This window comes from Trachypithecus francoisi, unplaced genomic scaffold (assembly GCF_009764315.1).
Source record: "Trachypithecus francoisi isolate TF-2019V2 unplaced genomic scaffold, Tfra_2.0 Lachesis_group4, whole genome shotgun sequence".
NCBI classification, from domain to species: domain Eukaryota; kingdom Metazoa; phylum Chordata; class Mammalia; order Primates; family Cercopithecidae; genus Trachypithecus; species Trachypithecus francoisi.
The window spans coordinates 56,589,492-56,609,588 of NW_022681469.1; the positions used below are offsets into that span (position 1 = coordinate 56,589,492).

General features: G+C 39.1%; 1 protein-coding gene across 8 annotated transcripts in view; it reads left to right on the forward strand.

Moving 5' to 3' along the window:
- The window catches only part of FBXL13 (F-box and leucine rich repeat protein 13), a 282,389-nt gene that overhangs the window by 26,142 nt on the left and 236,150 nt on the right, over positions 1–20,097 (forward strand). For 2 of the 8 annotated variants that reach the window (XM_033193676.1, XM_033193678.1), the window contains exon 3: positions 5,458–5,669. The exons of 5 other annotated variants lie outside the window; for them this stretch is intronic. The gene's annotated coding sequence lies outside the window, so the exon portion shown is untranslated. Of the gene's footprint in view, positions 1–4,756; positions 5,670–20,097 lie in introns of those variants that run through there. One more of the 8 variants, XM_033193677.1, reaches the window with a different exon arrangement.

Genomic DNA, 20,097 nt, shown 5'->3' on the forward strand with positions numbered 1-20,097 from the left:
AGTGAATGGTAAAAATCACTGTTATCTCCTATGTAAAGTTTTGATTCATACAAAAAAGAATTCTGAGGCTTGTCTTAAGCTCTAGTGAATCTGATGTGCTTTGTGTGTCTTTCTGTATCGTTTTGTCATAAAGAGGGGTACCTTAGGATAAAATGTGTGCCTAAAACCTCATAAGCCTGTTGTTCAAGACGACCCAGCAAACTGGTCAGTTATGTGTTTAGGAGCTTAATCTTGTAGCCACGTGGCCATGCTTTCTCTTTTCACAATGGTGGCCCGGGTTCAGAGTTCAATCCCTAGCTTAGGGGATGAGCCTTTCTGATTGATATTTGGGTGACTTTGCCATTTTTTGATTCTCTTCCCCTCCACGAACTGTTTTGAATTTTCCTTTCTCAGAGCACCTGTGAGGTTACCTTAGGTAAAGTTTAAAAGCCAGAAATAGCAGCTCTTTGGCCTGCCTAAAGTCGGGTAATAAGAAATTTTAAAAGGACTTTATTAAAGAGTGCTGTGGTTAAAAGTCAGCTTAATTAAAAGTGGATATTCAAGCTCTCACAGCCTGGGACTCCTTGGGAAAAACACGAGGCACCAGAGACCCTTTCTGGGCCCTGTTCTTCCGAGAACTCCACCCTAAAGCCAGTAATCTAATTAAGAAACTTAAAAACTGGCAAATGGAGAATCTTACAACTACTGTAGCAATCTTCTTTGGTCTGTTTGTGTAGTTATATATGTGTTGTGTGTGTAGTGTTTGTATAATAGAATTCTAATTGGTTTAAACAAAAAAAGTGCTTAAATATTTTGAAAGAAAAATAAAAGGCCGGGCGCGGCGGCTCAAGCCTGTAATCCCAGCACTTTGGGAGGCCGAGACGGGCGGATCACGAGGTCAGGAGATCAAGACCATCCTGGCTAACACGGTGAAACCCCGTCTCTACTAAAAAATACAAAAACTAGCTGAGCGTGGTGGCCGGCGCGTGTAGTCCCAGCTACTCGGGAGGCTGAGGCAGGAGAATGGCGTGAACCCAGGAGGCGGAGCTTGCAGTGAGCTGAGATCCGGCCACTGTACTCCAGCCTGGGTGACAGCGAGACTCCGTCTCAAAAAAAAAAAAAAAAAAGAAAAAGAAAAGCTGTAATGCCTTTTAGTTCATGTAATTTTGGTCATCTTTGGGAAATAAAAATAGCTTTAAAGATTATTGATAAATAAATACATTTAGTCTAAATTATGCAGGCCAGGTATTAGGTTTGCTTAATATTTTTAAGGCAATAAACTGCTTTGACCCTTGAAAATTGCTCAATTTATTTTGGAGACATTAAATTTTAAATAAGGCCTGGGGACATGTGGAATTAGCCATGCAACCTAGCTACGAAAAGAAGGTTATAAAGAAAAGAGATTTTATATAAGGATCTTGTATAGTAAATTCTTGTCCTAAAGTAAAATGACTGGTTGTTTAAAAAGAGGGATGTTTAATAAAATACCTAGGAATCCAGCTTACAAGGGATGTAAAGGACCTCTTCAAGGAGAACTACAAACCACTGCTCAGTGAAATCAAAGAGGACACAAACAAATGGAAGAACATACCATGCTCATGGATAGGAAGAATCAATATCGTGAAAATGGCCATACTGCCCAAGGTTATTTATAGATTCAATGCCATCCCATCAAGCTACCAATGACTTTCTTCACAGAATTGGAAAAAACTGCTTTAAAGTTCATATGGAACAAAAAAGAGCCCGCATTGCCAAGACAATCCTAAGTCAAAAGGACAAAGCTGGAGGCGTCACGCTACCTGACTTCAAACTATATACTACAAGGCTACAGTAACCAAAACAGCATGGTACTGGTACCACAACAGAGAAATAGACCAATGGACAGAACAGAGTCCTCAGAAATAATACCACACATCTACAGCCATCTGATCTTTGACAAACCTGAGAGAAACAAGAAATGGGGAAAGGATTCCCTATTTAATAAAGGTGCTGGGAAAATTGGCTAGCCATAAGTAGAAAGCTGAACTTTCCTTAACCCTTATACGAAAATTAATTCAAGATGGATTAGAGACTTAAATGTTAGACCTAATACCATAAAAACCCTAGAAGAAAATCTAGGTAGTACCATTCAGGACATAGGCATGGGCAAGGACTTCATGTCTAAAACACCAAAAGCAACGGCAGCAAAAGCCAAATTGACAAATGGATCTAATTAAACTAAAGAGCTTTTGCACAGCAAAAGAAACTACCATCAGAGTGAACAGGCAACCTACAGAATGGGAGAAAATTTTTGCAACCTACTCATCTGACAAAGGGCTAATATCCAGAATCTACAAAGAACTCAAACAAATATACAAGAAAAAAACAAACAACCCCATCAAAAAGTGGGGAAAGGATATGAACAGACATTTCTCAAAAGAAGACATCCATACAGCCAACAGAACATGAAAAAATGCTCATCATCACTCGCCATCAGAGAAATGCAAATCAAAACCACAATGAGATACCTCACACCAGTTAGAATGGCAATCATTAAAAAGTCAGGAACACAACAGATGTTGGAGAGGATGTGGAGAAATAGGAACACTTTTACACTGTTGGTGGGATTGTAAACTAGTTCAACCATTATGGAAAAGAGTATGGCAATTCCTCAAGGATCTAGAACTAGATGTACCATATGACCCAGCCATCCCACTACTGGGTATATACCCAAAGGATTATAAATTACTCTACTACAAAGACACATGCACGTATGTGTATTGTGGCACTATTCACAATAGCAAAGACTTGGAATCAACCCAAATGTCCATCTGTGACAGACTGGATTAAGAAAATGTGGCACATATACACCATGGAATACTATGCAGCCATAAAAAAGGATGAGTTCATGTCCTTTGTAGGGACATGGATGCAGCTGGAAACCATCATTCTTAGCAAACTATCACAAAAGAGAAACCAAACACCGCATGTTCTCACTCTTAGGTGGGAACTGAACAATGAGATCACTTGGACTCGGGAAGGAGAACATCACACACTGGGGCCTATCATGGGAGGGGGAGGAGGGAGGATTGCATTGGGGAGTTATACATGATATAACGTTATGCACATGTACCCTAGAACTTAAAGTATATAAAAAATAAAAAATAAAAAATAAAAAGAGGGATGTTTAGGACAAGTCAGAAAGACCAAGCACATTGTAGATGGTCTATGTAAGTCATGAAAGGATTCATAAAAGAAAATTTATGTACCATAAGTGAAAGTTGCTAAGAATTACCATTATAACATGTAACTGAGACTACTGAAAAACTAGGTTTACATGCAAGGTGTGTGAGGAGAATGAAACGTGTTTTTGGTAAGAGATTATAAGAATGCATGAGAATGTAAATTTTTACCTAGTTTAGAGGGTTAAAGGACTGTTTTAAATTAAATAGAATAAAGCTAAAGGTTTGAACAAGTTGTGGAAGGTTTGTAAAAATTAACTTTGTAAAAGAAATTCTATGTGTGAAAATATTGACTAAATTTAAAGGTGTATTGTTCAGTTTTTCTGTAAACTGAACATTGAAATAAAAGCACAACAGGGTTTTCTTAAAGCACTAATCTGCTCTTTAACAAAAATTGGTAAAGGGTTATAAAAGGTTTATGAAAATCTCAGCTAATGGTCAAACTGATTAAGATTGGATAGATTAGATTTGTCTGTGAGGTTTTTTTTTTTTTTTTGAGACGGAGTCTCACTCTGTTGCTCAGGCTGGAGTGCAGTGGCCGGATCTCAGCTCACTGCAAGCTCCACGTCCCGGGTTTACGCCATTCCCCTGCCTCAGCCTCCCGAGTAGCTGGGATTACAGGCGCCTGCCACCTCGCCCAAATAGTTTTTTGTATTTTTTAGTAGAGATGGGGTTTCACCGAGTTATCCAGGATGGTCTCGATCTCCTGACCTCGTGATCCGCCCGTCTCGGCCTCCCAAAGTGCTGGGATTACAGGCTGTCTGTGAGGTTTTATTAAAAATTGGAGTTGACATTAATAGTCCACTAATGCAAGTCCACTAATGAAATTTGACTTTCTCTTTTGAACAAGATTTTCATGTAATATTAGAAGATAATGAAAACTTTTTGTTTTGTTTGCCTTTTAAATATGCTACCAAAAAAAAGGAAAGACAAAAGACAGATTGTTTGGAAAGCTAAGTCTTCCCTCTATCAATGAGTAAAGGTTTTTGCCTTTTAAAAATTTTTTGAGTCATCATTTTGGCTAAATGAATGACTTATGGTGACCTGGAACTCTAGTTCATAATATCAAGTGTTTTAAAACTTTAACATATTTAATAGGCTTCCCAAAATTAAATTTGAGCTTTAAAATGGTCTTTTCTGACCTCTAACTTTGGAATGCTACAGAGGGCCCCTGAAGCATCCAAAAGAGAGGTAAACAGAATTGTTTAACATGTTAAGTTACATGGGAAGCATTGTCAAAATAAAAATAATGTTTAATCTTCAGGTTATATTTTAGTGAATGATATTAATGTATGTTCTAAAATTGTATGGGGTCAGGCACGGTGGCTTATGCCTGTAATCCCAACACTTTGGGAGACCGAGGAAGGCAGATCACCTGAGGCTAGGATTTTGAGACCAGCCTGGCCAACATGGTGAAACCCCATCTCTACTAAAGGTACAAAAAATTAGACATGGTGGTGAGCACCTGTAATCCCAGCTACTTGGGAGGCTGAGGCAGAAGAATCACTTGAACCCAGGAGGCGGAGGTTGCAGTGAGGCAAGATCTTACCTCTGCACTCCAGCCTGGGTGACAGAGCAAGACTCCATCTCAAAAAAAAAAAAAAATGTATAGGATGTCTAAAATTCTAATATGTCTGAGTATATACTATCAACCATAATTATGGTTATTATATTAAGTTATTGTCTACCACAGAAATAACCAAATTTCCTTGTATAAAACTGCTAACCTAAATAAAACAAAAAATTAAATACCAAGAAAATACTTTGCCAAGATTTTCATGTTAAACCAGCTGATACTGAAATTGATTAGATATACAATTTGAACTCCATAGTCTAAGTCTAATTGCTTATGATAACCATTAGTTGTCACTGCTATGAATTTAAATTGGAAAAACAACTGGTATTCAAGAGGACATAAGTCCAATATTAAACATAGACTCATGGAAGACCAGGAAGGCTATCCTGTCCTTCCTGAGCCCTTAAAGCTTTTGTTGTTAAAGGCTCTGCATTCCATGACTCATCATGGAAAACATAAAATCATCAAAATTGAATATATTGATATAATGACTTATAAATTTCAAAAATAGTTTAAAACCAGTGTTTGGTTCGATAACCCTGGGAAGATAATCAGACCTTCAGGTATGTTTGGCTATCTGATGGGTCATTTAAACATTTGTAAAGGGAGTTCATTCAATTGTCATTTTCAATGCATGTTTTATGTTACAGTAATTATTATGCCATAGTATATTTTCACCAGGTAAAGAAAGTTTTTATGGTTCATTGAGGACAATCAACTGCTTCACAATCTAGAACCTGAAGATTGGATCTTTTGAGAACATCAGAGAAAGACTGTGCTTGCCATCCACACTGCAACAAAACTTTGGAACCTTGAACCTTGAGTGAATAATCTCACAACTGAGAAGGGTCCCTCCACACTCTTGGAACTGTACATCCATTGGAACCCTAAAGGTAGTTTTCTCCCCAGAAGAAGATGGCATCCTTGATGTAAACAGCTTTTCCCGAGATCACGGATCAAGACATCTACTACTACTATGAGACTCTTATCTTTGAATATTTTTTCCTTATTTATGCCTCTATAGCCAATAGAAATGAAGAGGGGGTCTATTATGTGCACTTATAGGGTATACTTTCATTCGTGAAGGATTTTGCAGCCAGACTTATACGTGAATAACTTTATACTTTGATGGATAAAAGATGAAGAAGGCCCAATATAGGTGAGAAACTTTAATGGTACATATATTGCCTCATAATTAGTCAAAACTCCTCTTAACCCACATCATGGGTTAAATAGAACATTGCCAGGAGGCCTTCACTCTTCTAGAAGGACATCATTTGTTAGGTCCTTTTTCCGTGGTTTAGAATAAAAGAGGCAATAATTAGAAATGTATCCCTGATGACAGGCTGTATAGCAGATTCTAATGTAAAGTCTATTGTTACACAACAGACTTTAAATTCTCTTGTGAAAGTTATGCTAAATAATAGAATTGGCTAAACAGATTCTGACGTTTGTGGCCTGTGGAGAAATACATCAAATGTAGATTATAAAAATTCAGTTATAGAGAATTAATGAAAAGACCACTTAAAGCAAGTAGACTCTTTATCCAGCTCATTCTTTAATCTATTTAATTTTAGGTGGTTTGGTTTATGGGTACCCTGGGTAAGGAGCATACTCTAAACTCTTGGTATTATCCTCCCAAGAGTCATAATAATAGTCTCCCTGGTGCACTGTGTTCTCTCGAAGGTTTTAAATGCTTGTATGCAGCCATCTCTAGAATGTCAAATGGTCTCTCTTCAAATGGAAAGACAAGAGCTGAAAGAAATGTGTGACCCTGGGGATACTATAACCTATGAATGATATGGTGAGACTGGAAACCCAAAATGATGGTAACTGAGAGTGGCAGTAAGGCCCTCAATTGTGGTCACACTTTTACCTAAGTGAGAGCCTGACCAAAAAGGGGGAATCTTTTTTAAACAAAGTTATAGGAGGCTATTGTTTTGGACTAAGCTCATTCACTAGGCCCCCAACAGGCCAAACCAAACTAAAATGGGGTCACTCATGCTAAATGTGACATAATCAAATTAAGACTTTACGGAAACACATAGATCCTAGAACAGACCAGGTTTGGTTTTTCTCCAGTAAATAGGACATTCCAGCATAAAGAGATACCCATAAAGGGTACCTCTACTCATACTTGTTTTTACCTTTGCAAAACTCAGTGTTCTACTGTTTCCCAGTGTGTTTCAAGACCAAATAACTACTTTTACAATGGTGATAGTGATATTGATAATTAAAGTTTTGGTCAATCTCTCAAAATTGAGAAACTGACCAAAAGCAGGGAGTTGTTAAAGTGAAGTAAATGTGGCCTGAGAAGGATTCCCTGCTTCTATATTTGAGTCTTTATGGATGAACTACAGCCTAGCTTAATAGGTAGACAAGACTGAAAACCTAACTAGGAGTGTGCACCTGTATCAATAGCTGAATCTTGGCCAATCCCAGCAACCATTCATACACTGCTGAGTGTTCAAACTGTGTTCAAATAAGGCAAACACCAATCTGTAACCAGTCCAGCTGTTCTGTACCTCACTTCCGATTTCTGCATGTCATTTCCCTTTTTTTGTCTATTACTCTTGTTCCACCACGTGGCTGCACTGGAGTCGCTGTGAATCTGCTGTGATTCTGGGGGCTGCCCCAATTCATGAATTGTTCATTGCTCAATTAAATTCCTTTATATTTAATTTGGCTGAATTTTTTTTTTATCAGTGCCTATTTATAAAAGATAAATATGTCTCTTTACTTAAAGAAGAGTGAATACAGCAAGCTGTGAGTAAGCCAAATAGTAAAGAAAAAGTAGGAACTGCTCTCATAACAGTAGAAGGAAATACAATTTCATTGTTTCGACTGTTCCAAGATGAAAGAATCAACCATTGTAAGGAGGAAATGAACTTCACAGACTTGGTTCTCATTTCTTAGGAAATGAAATCTCCAGATGGTCCTTCTAACTACGAGAGAAAGCATATATAAAAATTTAAAAATCTTTTTATTATGGAAACATTTTAATACAACGCAAAAGTAGAAGGAATACCATAATGATCACTCATCATCTGACTTGAACAATAATCAGCATTTTGCCAATCTTGTTAATTTCTTCTCTCTTGCTTCATTTTTGCCAGAGTATTAGAAAGCAGATCCCAGAAATTATATTATACTGTAGTGTGCATCTCTAATAAGATACTATATTTTTAGAAAATAGAAACACAGTGCCACTGTCTTATGAATAAATAGCAATAATTCCTAAATGTCATCTAGTCCTGATTATATTCAGATGCATATTCTATATTTGAGTTTCCCAGAATGTCTCAAAACTGCCTTTTTACATGTGGCTCTGTTCAAATCAGAATCCATACAGAGTCTGCATATTGCCCTTGGTTATTATTTATCTAACGTCTCTTGTAATGGACAGGAATTCTCCTTGTCTTATTTTTTCCCCATGCGACTTATTTATTGAAGGAAGCAGATAATTTGCCTTGTAAAATGTCCCACATTCTCACTGCTTCCTCTAGCGTCGTTTTACTTGCTCTGTTTCCTGTATTTCCTGCAAGCTGATATTTAAATCTAGATGTTTGATTTCATTCAGGTTGCCCACTACCAACTTTTTTTGGTGACAAGAATATTGTATAGAGCTGTTGTGTTTTTCCTAGTGCGTCACATCAGGGAGCACACATGATCTGGTTGAACCACTTTTAATGAATTTTGACTCTTAGAGATCTTAATATAATTCCTTATTAGTTGTATCCTACCATGCGCATATAATGATTTCCGAATAACATTACCACAGAACCACTAACAAAAAGACTACTGAATGCAATTTAAGAAGATTGTGCAATTCTTTTTGCTTTTAAGATGTGTATATTCAGCTTATGTGTGATGGCTCACACCTGTAATCCTAGCACTTTGGGAGGCCGAGGCAGGTGGATCACCTGAGGTCAAGAGTTCAAGACCAGCCTGGCCAACATGGTGAAACCCTATCTTTACTAAAAATGCAAAAAAATTAGCCGTGCGTAGTGGCACACACCTGTAATCCCATATACATGGGAGACTGAGGCAGAATAATTGCCCGAACCTGGAAGGCAGAGGTTGCAGTGAGCTGAGAGCACGCCACTGGACTCTGGCCTGGACGACAGAGGTGCCATAATAAACGTGTGCATGTGTCTTTATAGTAGCATGATTTATAATCCTTTGGGTATATACCCAATAATGGGATTGCTGGGTCAAATGGTATTTCTAGTTCTAGATCCTTGAGGAATCGCCACACTGTCTTCCACAATGGTTGAACTAATTTGCACTCCCACCAACACTGTAAAAGCATTTCTGTTTCTCCACATCCTCTCCAGCATCTGTTGTTTCCTGACTTTTTAAAGATCCCCATTTTAACGGGCATGAGATGGTATCTCATTGTGGTTTTGATTTGCATTTCTCTGATGACCAGTGATGATGAGCTTTTTTCATATGTTTTTTGGCTGCACAAATGTCTTCTTTTGAGAAGTGTCTGTTCATATCCTTTGCCCACTTTCTGATAGAGTTGTTTTTTTCTTGTACATTTGTTTAAGTTCTTTGTAGATTCTGGATATTAGTCCTTTGTCAGATGGATAGATTGCAAAGATTTTTCTCCCCTTCTGTAGGTTGCCTGTTCACTCTGATGATGGTTTCTTTTGCTCTGCAGAAGCTCTTTAGTTCAATTAGATCCCATGTGTCTATTTTGGCTTTTGTTGCCATTGCTTTTGGTGTTTTAGTCATGAAGTCTTTGCCCATGCCTATGTCCTGAATGGTATTGCCTAGGTTTTCTTCTAGGGTTTTTATGGTTTTAGGTCTTACATTTAAGTCTTTAATCCATCTTGAGTTAATTTTTGTATAAGGTGTAAGGAAGGGATCCAGTTTCAGCTTTGTACATTTGGCTAGCCAGTTTTTTCAGCACAATTTATTAAATAGAGAACCCTTTCCCCATTGCTTGTTTTTGTCAGGTTTGTCAAAGATCAGATAGTTGTAGATGTGTGGTATTATTTCTGAGGGCTCTGTTCTATTCTTTTGGTCTATATGTCTGTTTTGGTACCAGTACCATGCTGTTTTGGTTACTGTAGCCTTGTAGTATAGTTTGAAGTCAGGTACCGTGATGCCTCCAGCTTTGTTCTTTTTGCTTAGGATTGTCTTGGCTATGTGGGCTCTTTTTTGGTTCCATATGAACTTTAAAGTAGTTTTTTCCAATTCTGTAATGAAAGTCAGTGGTAGCTTGATGGGGATAGCCTTGCATCTGTAAATTACCATGGGTAGTATTATCATTTTCACGATATTGATTCTTCCTATGAATGAGCATGGAATGTTTTTCAATTTGTTTATGTCCTCTTTTATTGTGTTGAACAGTGGTTTATAGTTCTTCTTGAAGAGGTCCTTCACATCCCTTGCAAATTGTATTCCTAGGTATTTTATTCTCTTTGTGGTAACTGTGAATGGGAGTTCATTCATGATTTGGCTCTCTGTTTGTCTGTTATTGGTGTATAGGAATTCTTGTGATTTTCGCAAATTGATTTTGTATCCTGAGACTTTGCTGAAGTTGCTTATCAGGTTAAGGAGATTTTGGGCTAAGACGATAGGTTTTTCTAAATGTACAATCATGTCATCTGCAAACAGAGACAATTTGACTTCCTCTTTTCCTGATTGGATACCCTTTATGTCTTTCTCTTGCTGATTGCCGTAGCCTGAAGAACTTCCAAAACTTGTTGAATAGGAGTGGTGAGAGAGGGCATCCTTGTGCTGATTTTCAGAGGGACTGCTTCCAGTTTTTGCCCATTTGGTAGGATATTGGCTGTGGGTTTGTCATAAATAGCTCTTACTATTTTGAGGTAGGTTCCATCAATACCTAGTTTATTGAGAGTTTTTAGCATGGAGGGCTTTTGAAGTTTGTCAAAGGCCTTTTCTGCTTCTATTGAGATAGTCATGTGGTTTTTGTCGTTGGTTCTGTTTATGTGATGGATGATGTTTACTGATTTGCATATGTTGAACCAGCCTTGCATCCCAGGGATGAAGCCACCTTGGTTGTGATGGATAAGCTTTTTGATGTGCTGCTGGATTTAGTTTGCCAGTATTTTATTGAGGATTTTTGCATCGATGTTCATCGGGGATATTGGCCTAAAATTCTCTTTTTTTTGTTTTGTCTCTACCAGGCTTTTGTATCAGGATGATGCTAGCCTCATAAAAAGAGTTAGGGAGGATTCTGTCTTTTTCTGTTGATTGAAATAGTTTCAGAAGGAATGGTACCAGCTCCTGTTTGTACTTCTGGTAGAATTTGGCTGTGAATCTGTTTGGTTCTGGACTTTTTTTGGTTGGTAGGCTATTCATTATTGCCTCAATTTCAGATCCTGTTATTGGTCTATTCAGAGATTCAACTTCTTCCTGGTTTAGTCTTGGGAGGGTGTATGTGTCCAGGAATTTATTGATTTCTTCTCGATTTCCTAGTTTATTTGTGTAGAGATGTTGATAGTATTCTCTGATGGTAGTTTGTATTTCTGTGGGATCGGTGGTGATCTCTCCTTCATCATTTTTTATTGCATCTATTTGATTCTTCTCTCTCCTTTATTAGTCTTGTTATCAGTTTATCAATTTTGTTGATCTTTTCAAAAAACCAGCTCCTGGATTCATTGATTTTTTGAAGGGTTTTTTTGAAGAACTGATCCTTCTGATCAGTTCTGCTCTGATCTTAGTTATTTCTTGCCTTCAGCTAGCTTTTGAATTTGTTTGCTCTTGCTTCTCTAGTTCTTTTAATTGTGATGTTAGGGTGTCGATTTTAGATCTTTCCCACTGTCTGTTGTGGGTATTTAGTGCTATAAATTTCCCTCTACACGTTGCTTTAAATGTGTCCTAGAGATTCTGGTATGTTGTGTCTTTATTCTCATTGGTTTCAAAGAACATGTTTATTTTTGCCTTTATTTCGTTATTTAGCCAGTAGTCATTCAGGAGCTGGTTGTTCAGTTTCCATGTGGTTGTGCGGTTTTGAGTGACTTTCTTAATCCTGAGTTCTAATTTGATTGCACTGTGGTCTGAGAGACAGTTTTTTGTGATCTCTGTTCTTTTACATTTGCTGAGGATTATTTTACTACCAATTATGTGGTCAATTTTAGAATAACTATGATGTGGTGCTGAGAAGAATATATTTTCTGTTGATTTGGGGTGTAAAGTTCTGTAGATGTCTCTTAGGTCTGCTTGGTCCAGAGCAAGTCCTGAATATCCTTGTTAACCTTCTGTCTCGTTGATCTGTCTAATATTAACAGTGGGGTGTTAAAATCTCCCATTATTATTGTGTGGGATTCTAAGTCTCTTTGTAGTCTCTAAGGACTTGCTTTATGAGTCTGGATGCTCCTGTATTGGATGCATATATATTTAGGATAGTTAGCTCTTCTTGTTGAATTGATCCCTTTACCAATATGTAATGGCCTTCTTTGTCTCTTTTTGATCTTTGTTGGTTTAAAGTCTGTTTTATCAGACTAGGATTGCAACCCCTGCTTTTTTTTTTTTTTTTTTTTGCTTTTCATTTGCTTGGTAGATCTTCCTCCATCCCTTTATTTTGAGCCTATGTGCATCTTTGCACGTGAGATGGGTCTCCTGAATACAACACACTTGATGGGTCTTGACTCTTTATCTAGTTTGTTGGTTTGTGTCTTTTAATTGGGGCATTTAGCCCATTTACATTTAAAGTTAATATTGTTATGTTTGAATTTGATCCTGTCATTATGATGTTAGCTGGTTATTTTGCCTGTTAATTGATGCAGTTTCTTCATAGCATCGATGGTCTTTACCATTTAGGATGTTTTTGCAGTGACTGGTACTGGTTGTTGCTTTCCATGTTTAGTATTTTCTTCAGGAGCTCTTGTAAGGCAGGCCTGGTGGTGACAAAATATCTCAGCATTTACTTGTCTGTAAAGGATTTTATTTCTCATTCACTTATGAAACTTAGTTTGACTTGATAGGGGATTCTGGGTTGAAACTTATTTTCTTTAAGAATGTTGAATATTGGCTTCCACTCTCTTCTGGCTTGTAGGGTTTCTGCCGAGAGATTTACTGTTAGTCTGACGGGCTTCCCTTTGTGGGTAACCTGACCTTTCTCTCTGGCTGCCCTTAACATTTTTTCCCTCATTTCAACTTTAGTAAATCTGACAGTTATGTGTCTTGGGGTTGCTCTTCTCGAGGAGTATCTTTGTGGTGTTGTCTGTATCTCCTGAATTTGAATGTTGGCCTGCCTTGCTAGGTTAGGGAAGTTTTCCTGGATAATATCCTGAACAGTGTTTTCTAACTTGGTTCCATTCTCCCCGTCACTTTCCAGTACACTAATCAAACGTATATTTGGTCTTTTCACTTAGTCCCATATTTCTTGGAGACTTTGTTCGTTTCTTTTCACTTTTTTTCTCTAATCTTGCTTTCTCGCTTTATTTCATTAATTTGATCTGCAATCACTGATATCCTTTCTTCCACTTGATCAAATTGGCTATTGAAGTTTGTGCAGGCGTCATGAAGTTCTCGTGCCATGGTTTTCGGCTCCATCAGGTCATTTAAGGTCTTCTCTACACTGTTCGTTCTAGTTAGCCATTTGTCTAATCTTTTTTTCAAGGTTTTTAGCTTCCTTGCAATGGGTTAGAACATGTTCCTTTAGCTTGGAGAAGTTTGTTGTTACCCACCTTCTGAAGCTTCCTTCTGTCAACTTGTCAAACTCATTCTCCATCCAGTTTTGTTCCGTTGCTGGCGAGGAGCTGCGATCTTTTGGAGGAGAAGAGGCACTCTGTTTTTTTGGAATTTTCAGCTTTTCTGTTCTGGTTTCTCCCCATCTTTGTGATTTTATCTACCTTTGGTCTTTGATGTTGGTGACCTACAGATGGGGTTTTGGTGTGGATGTCATTTTTGTTGATGTTGATGATATTCCTTTCTGTTTGTTAGTTTTCCTTTTACCAGTCAGACCCCTCAGCTACAGGTCCGTTGGAGTTTGCTGGAGGTCCACTCCAGACCCTGTTTGCCTGTGTATCACCAGCAGAGGCTGCAGAACAGCAAATATTGCTGCCTGATCCTTCCTCTGGAAGCTTCATCCCAGAGGGGCACCCACCTGTTTCAGTCTTTCAGCCCCTACTGGGAGATGTTTCCCAGTCAGGCTATATGGGGGTCATGGACCCGCTTGAGGAGGCAGTCTTGTCAGTTCTCAGAGCTCAAACGCTGTGCTGAGAGAGCCACTGCGGTCTTCAGAGCTGTCTGACAGGGATGTTTAAGTCTGCAGAAGCTGTCTGCTGCCTTTTGTTCTACTGTGCCCTGTCCCCAGAGGTGGAATCTATAGAGGCAGTAGGCCTTGCTGAGCTATGGTGGTCTCCACCCAGTTTGTGCTTCCTGGCCTTTTTATTTACACTGTGAGCTACTTAAGCCTCAGCAATGGCGGACACCCCTCCCCCCTGCCAGTCTGCAGTGTCCAGTAGATCTCAGACTGCTGTGCTAGCCATGAGTAAGGCTCTGTGGGTGTGGGACTCACCAAGCCATGCATGGGAGGATATCTCCTGGTCTGCAGGTTGCTAAGATTGTGGGAAAAGCACAGTATTTGGTCAGGAGTGCCCCATTTCTCCAGGTACAGTCTGTCACAGCTTCCCTTGGCTAGGAAAGGGAAACTCCCTGACCCCTTGCGCTTCCTGGGTGAGGCAACACCCTACCCCACTTCAGCTCACCTTCTGTGGGCTGCACCCGCTGTCCAACCAGTCCCAGTGAGATGAACCGGGTACCTCAGTTGGAAATGCACCCGTCTTCTGCGTCGATCTCACTGGGAGCTGCAGACTGGAGCTGTTTCTACTTGACCGTCTTGGAAGCATGCCCAAAAATATTCTTTTACAGACAGAGTCTCACTCTGTCACTCTTGCTGGAGTGCAGTGGCATGATCATTGTTCACTGTAACCTTGAATTCCTGAGCTCAAACAATCCTCCTGCCTCTGCCTTCTGAGTAGCTGGAACTACTAGGTGTGAGCTACCATACCTGGCTAATTTTTTTCCTTTGGTACAGACAGGGTCTCGCTGTGTTGCCCTGGCTGGTCTCAAACTCCTGGCCTCAAGTGATCTTCCTACCTCAGCCTCCCAAAGTGCTAGGATTACAGGCATGACCCACTGTGCCTTTTAAAATAATAAAATATAAAATATTTTAAAATAATGCTGTCACAGAGGAGCACCATGTAAAAAAACCCTAAAATGTAAATGAAAGATGTGGATTTGAAAAGTCTTACTGATGAACAAAGTTTAACTATGGAAAGGAAAGTTAATCTTAGGACCCTTAGGGGCTGGAGTTTTAATCATTTGGGAGAGGCAGACAGTGCCTGTGCCCCAAACGAGAATCAGTTGGTTGATAATCAGTTGGTTGATCCTGTATCCTTGTTGGCTCTGCAAAGATATTTCATTTCTTTTGAAACTGGGTACATTGCTGTTATCTGCTAGGGCATCAAAATAAACGTTACTGTAATGTGGAAGGAGTAAAAAATAGTGAAATGTGAAAATAATGAAGATGTGAACTAGATTCATGTTTAGGATAAGTTTAAGTGTAACATATAATAATGATATTTTTGTATATTCTGTCTGCTATTTATGGCATTTTAGGTGTTCTAAGGAATGGATTTGTAAATTGTAATTGTAGTTTAAATTATTTCAGGGACTTTACTTAATGAAGTTGGTAACATACATTACATGTTTAAGAAACATTGAGTTTCTAAAATTGTACTTATTTAAATATGTATTTATCGATAAAAAGCATTAAAGTACAAATGTTAGTGAGCATTTCTGTCCAGGCACAAAAGCCCTTTAGGTATTAAAGACTCTTTGGGGCCAGGTACTGTGACTCGTGCCTATAACTCCAACATTTTGGGAGGCCAAAGTGGGCAGATCAGTTGAGGCCAGGAGTTCCAGGGCGGCCTGGGCAACATGGTGAAATCCCGTCTCTACTAAAAATACAAAAATTAGCTGGGTGTGGTGGTGTACACCTGTAATCCCAGCTACTGGGGAGGCTGAGGCACGAGAATCACTTGAACTGGGGAGTGGAGGTTGCAGTGAGCCAAGATTGTGCTCCAACCTGGGTGACAGATAGAGACTTTGTCTCAAAAATAAATAAATAAATAAATAAATAAATAAATAAATAAATAAGTACTTTTCAGGATATCAAGAAATAAGAAAAATGACTTATGAAAAATTCAACACTTCATACCATGCATGCCGTGCTGCTATATATAAAGATATGTTCTCTCTGTATTAAAGACATGGCTTCTTTTTACTATTGTTATTAACTTTCAGGGCTTTTGAAAAATAAAAATAATCAGAGTTGGTGAGGATTTAAATTAGACATATCCATTCAACACATATTTATAATCCCCATTCTATTTTGCTACTATTATTCTAGAACAGCAGTCACCAGCCTTTTTGGTACTGGAGATGGGTTTCATGGAATAAATTTTTTCCATGGACTGTGGTCGGGTGGTGGGGGTGATTTAAAGATGAAGCTGTTGCACCTCAGATCATTAGGCATTAGTTAGATTTTCATAAGGAATGCGCAGCCTAGATCCTTTGCATGCACCCTTCACAGTGGGGTTCGTGCTCCTGTGAGAATCTAATGCTGCGGCTGCTGAGATGGAGCTCAGGAGGTAATGCTCACTTGCCTGCTGCTCACCTCCTGCTGTGTGGCCTGGTTCCTGACAGGCCATGGACCTGTACCAGTCTGTGGCCTGGGGGTTGGAGACCCCTATTCTAGAATGATACTATGTGGGATATAAATGAAGCTCATTAATGAAGTAAAGACATGGTACTTTATAATATGGTGAATTATGTTAAGACAATTTTGTATATAATCTTTTGATTCACGGGTTAACTGAGCAAAAAAGGGAATTGCTTGCTAGAAGAAAAATAATATTACAGTATGCTGAAAGCTAAAAATTATAATATAAAGTTAATGATTTACATTTATTTTACATTTGATTCTTGCCAGATTCTTAATACTTTACTAGGTACTTTATTTTATAGAACTGAAACTTTTTTTTTCTATAGCTGTTATTTAAATGCATTTTTTTACATATAGTAAATGGATAATATCTTACAAAATTAAAAATTAATGGGACCAATTACTACTTATATTAATGAGCCATAAATTTGGTATCTGTTAAGTCAACAGTAATGATTTATAATAGGATTTCATTATTTTTTCATTTAGTACAATACTTCCCCAGGTCTCACCAGCCTGGGATACAAGTAGAGCAGTGTTAATAGGAGTATCCCAAATTTCACTGCCTCTAGCTCCTGTCTTCATAACACAGGAGGTCAGTTTCCCCTCCAGTTCCACCCATTTGTGTCTGGGAATCCCAAAACTATCCCATGTGAATTCAAGAATTCCTCCTAGTGTCTGTCTGGAACCAGTGAGGCCATCTGAAGGGGAACCCTAGAACTGCCACCCTGGTCTTCCTAAGAGCCCCAATGTCTGCCTGAGCTGGTGCTCCAGGCTGTACACCTGCAAATCCTTAAGTGCCAAATACTCTTCCTTTCCCTTGGCCTGCCGGCTTTACTCAGACCACACTGGTTGGTCACACTTTTCACAAGATGCCGTATTTTTCTGAAGACTGCTAATAACTCAAACTCATACTTCAAGACTAAAGCCACATTTGTTTACCTGCTGAAATAGTACCACTTTGTGGCAAGAACTTAAACTTTTAATTTGTTTTCCCACCAGCTTTGAAAGGAAATACCCCTCAGTAAAATTTTAATTTGAAGGATTGTATTATTTCAAAATTTGGCATAATGTAAGACTCTTGTAATATTTTTTGTATCACGTTGGTTTAAGTTTGCAAAATTTAAACTCAAATGAAATTTGATGGCTTTGTGCTATGTGTGCTGTACAGTAGTGACGAACATGCCTTTCCTTCACTTTGTATTGCGCAAATAGTGCTGTGTGCCTCATAGGAGCAGTTCTTTTGGATTCTGCCTGCAGTTCTTTCTTCCCTAAGAGTCAGACCCCTGATTCAGGTGGCAGAGACAGATGCCATGTGGCCCCCCATTCCTATCCCCATTCTTGTTTTTCTTTCAGAGGATAGGAGAAGAAAAAAAAAAAAAACAAAAATATTTATTTATTTATTATTATTTTTTTTTCAACTGACAAATTTTAATCTTCACCAACTCATGTTGATTTTAAGTCCAACATTATTTTTTAAGATTGCAAATTAATGCTTTCACAATAGGTTCAAAAGCTTTCAGGCCAAGAAATTTGACCTGATAGACACATTGTAATACTTAAACCATTCTTTTCTATTTACAAAAAGTTGTACTGACTTCCCCACCCCCGCCCCACGCCCCCCCTAGTATTCAGAACCTCAGCAGGCACTCTGCTACAGTTTTTTATTTATTTATTTATTTTTTATTTTTTATTTTTTATTATACTTTAAGTTCTAGGGTACATGTGCATAACGTTTATATCATGTATAACTCCCCAATGCAATCCCTCCCTCCTCCCCCCTCCCCATGATAGGCCCCAGTGTGTGATGTTCCCCTTCCCGAGTCCAAGTGATCTCATTGTTCAGTTCCCACCTATGAGTGAGAACATGCGATGTTTGGTTTTCTCTTCTTGTGATAGTTTGCTAAGAATGATGGTTTCCAGCTGCATCCATGTCCCTACAAAGGACGCAAACTCATCCTTTTTGATGGCTGCATAGTATTCCATGGTGTATATAGCAAGGCCCGCGGACCCCGCCCCGCCCCCTCGCGGGGACGGGGGGCGGGGGGGGGGAGGGCGCCGGGGGCCTCCCACTTATTCTACACCTCTCATGTCTCTTCACCGTGCCAGACTAGAGTCAAGCTCAACAGGGTCTTCTTTCCCCGCTGATTCCGCCAAGCCCGTTCCCTTGGCTGTGGTTTCGCTGGATAGTAGGTAGGGACAGTGGGAATCTCGTTCATCCATTCATGCGCGTCACTAATTAGATGACGAGGCATTTGGCTACCTTAAGAGAGTCATAGTTACTCCCGCCGTTTACCCGCGCTTCATTGAATTTCTTCACTTTGACATTCAGAGCACTGGGCAGAAATCACATCGCGTCAACACCCGCCGCGGGCCTTCGCGCAAAAATATTTAAATTGACTTTTAGAACTGTGTGTGTGTGTGTGTGTGTGTGTGCGCGTGCGTGTGTGTGTATTGGGGGCGGAGGGAGAGAGAGAGACAGAGACAGAGAGAGAGAGAGAGACAGCAGAGAGAGAGAGGATCTCACTCTGTTGCCCAGGCTGGAGTGCAGTGGCACAATCATAGCTTGCTCACTGCAGCCTCTATCTGAGCTCCAGTGATTCTCCAAACTCAACCTCCCAAGTTGCTGGTACTATGGGTGCATGCTACCGCACCCAGCTGATTTTTTATTTTTAGTAGAGACAAGGTCTCACTATGTTGTCCAGGCTACTCTCTAAGTCCTGAGCTTGAGGGATCCTCCCACCTCAGCCATCCAAAGTTTTAGGATTGCAAGTGTGAGCCACCATGCCTGACTAACTTTTAGAATGTAATATTAGACAGACCCAGGTAACAGAATCCGTTAGATTTAGGCCAGTGTTACCCCACCTCCACAACTCATTAAATGTTGAAAATATAGAAAAGGAGAAGGAAAAACTAAAACTTTTTTTCTGTAGCTGTTGAAATCCTCACATAAACTGAGTTTGCAATGCGAATATATGGTCCTTATCTGGATTCTAGTTTGAACAAACCGTATAAGACATTTGGAGGCCAATTCCAGAGAATTGGCTATGGCATGGGTACAATGATATTAAGCAATTACTGTTTAGTGTCTAAGGCAGGATAATGGAATTGTGGTTGCAAAGAAAATGTATTCATTTTTTAAGAGATGGATATTATAAGATTTGGGGGATGAAATGTCATGATGTCTTAATTTATATACTTTAAAATAGAAAAAGCAAGTATGGCAGAATGTTGACAATGTTAAACATGACTATGGGTATTAGGTGTTTATTTTATTTCTCTGTAAGTTTGAAATTTTAAATCTTTTTTTCTCCAACCCTGGCAGAGGAATGAAATTTTTTTATAAGCTATTTTTTCAGGACTGGGTTGTAATCATACTACATATAATATCTTTTCAAAAAGAAATCAGTTTTATATTTCACTTCTTTTTCTCTCCTAATCTATACAAATATGTTTCCTTGAAACTAGTGTGTGTGCTATTGTATACTGCTAGAACTCAGCTTAAAAATTGGGCCTTAGCCGGGCGCGGTGGCTCAAGCCTGTAATCCCAGCACTTTGGGAGGCCGAGATGGGCAGATCACAAGGTCAGGAGATCGAGACCATCCTGGCTA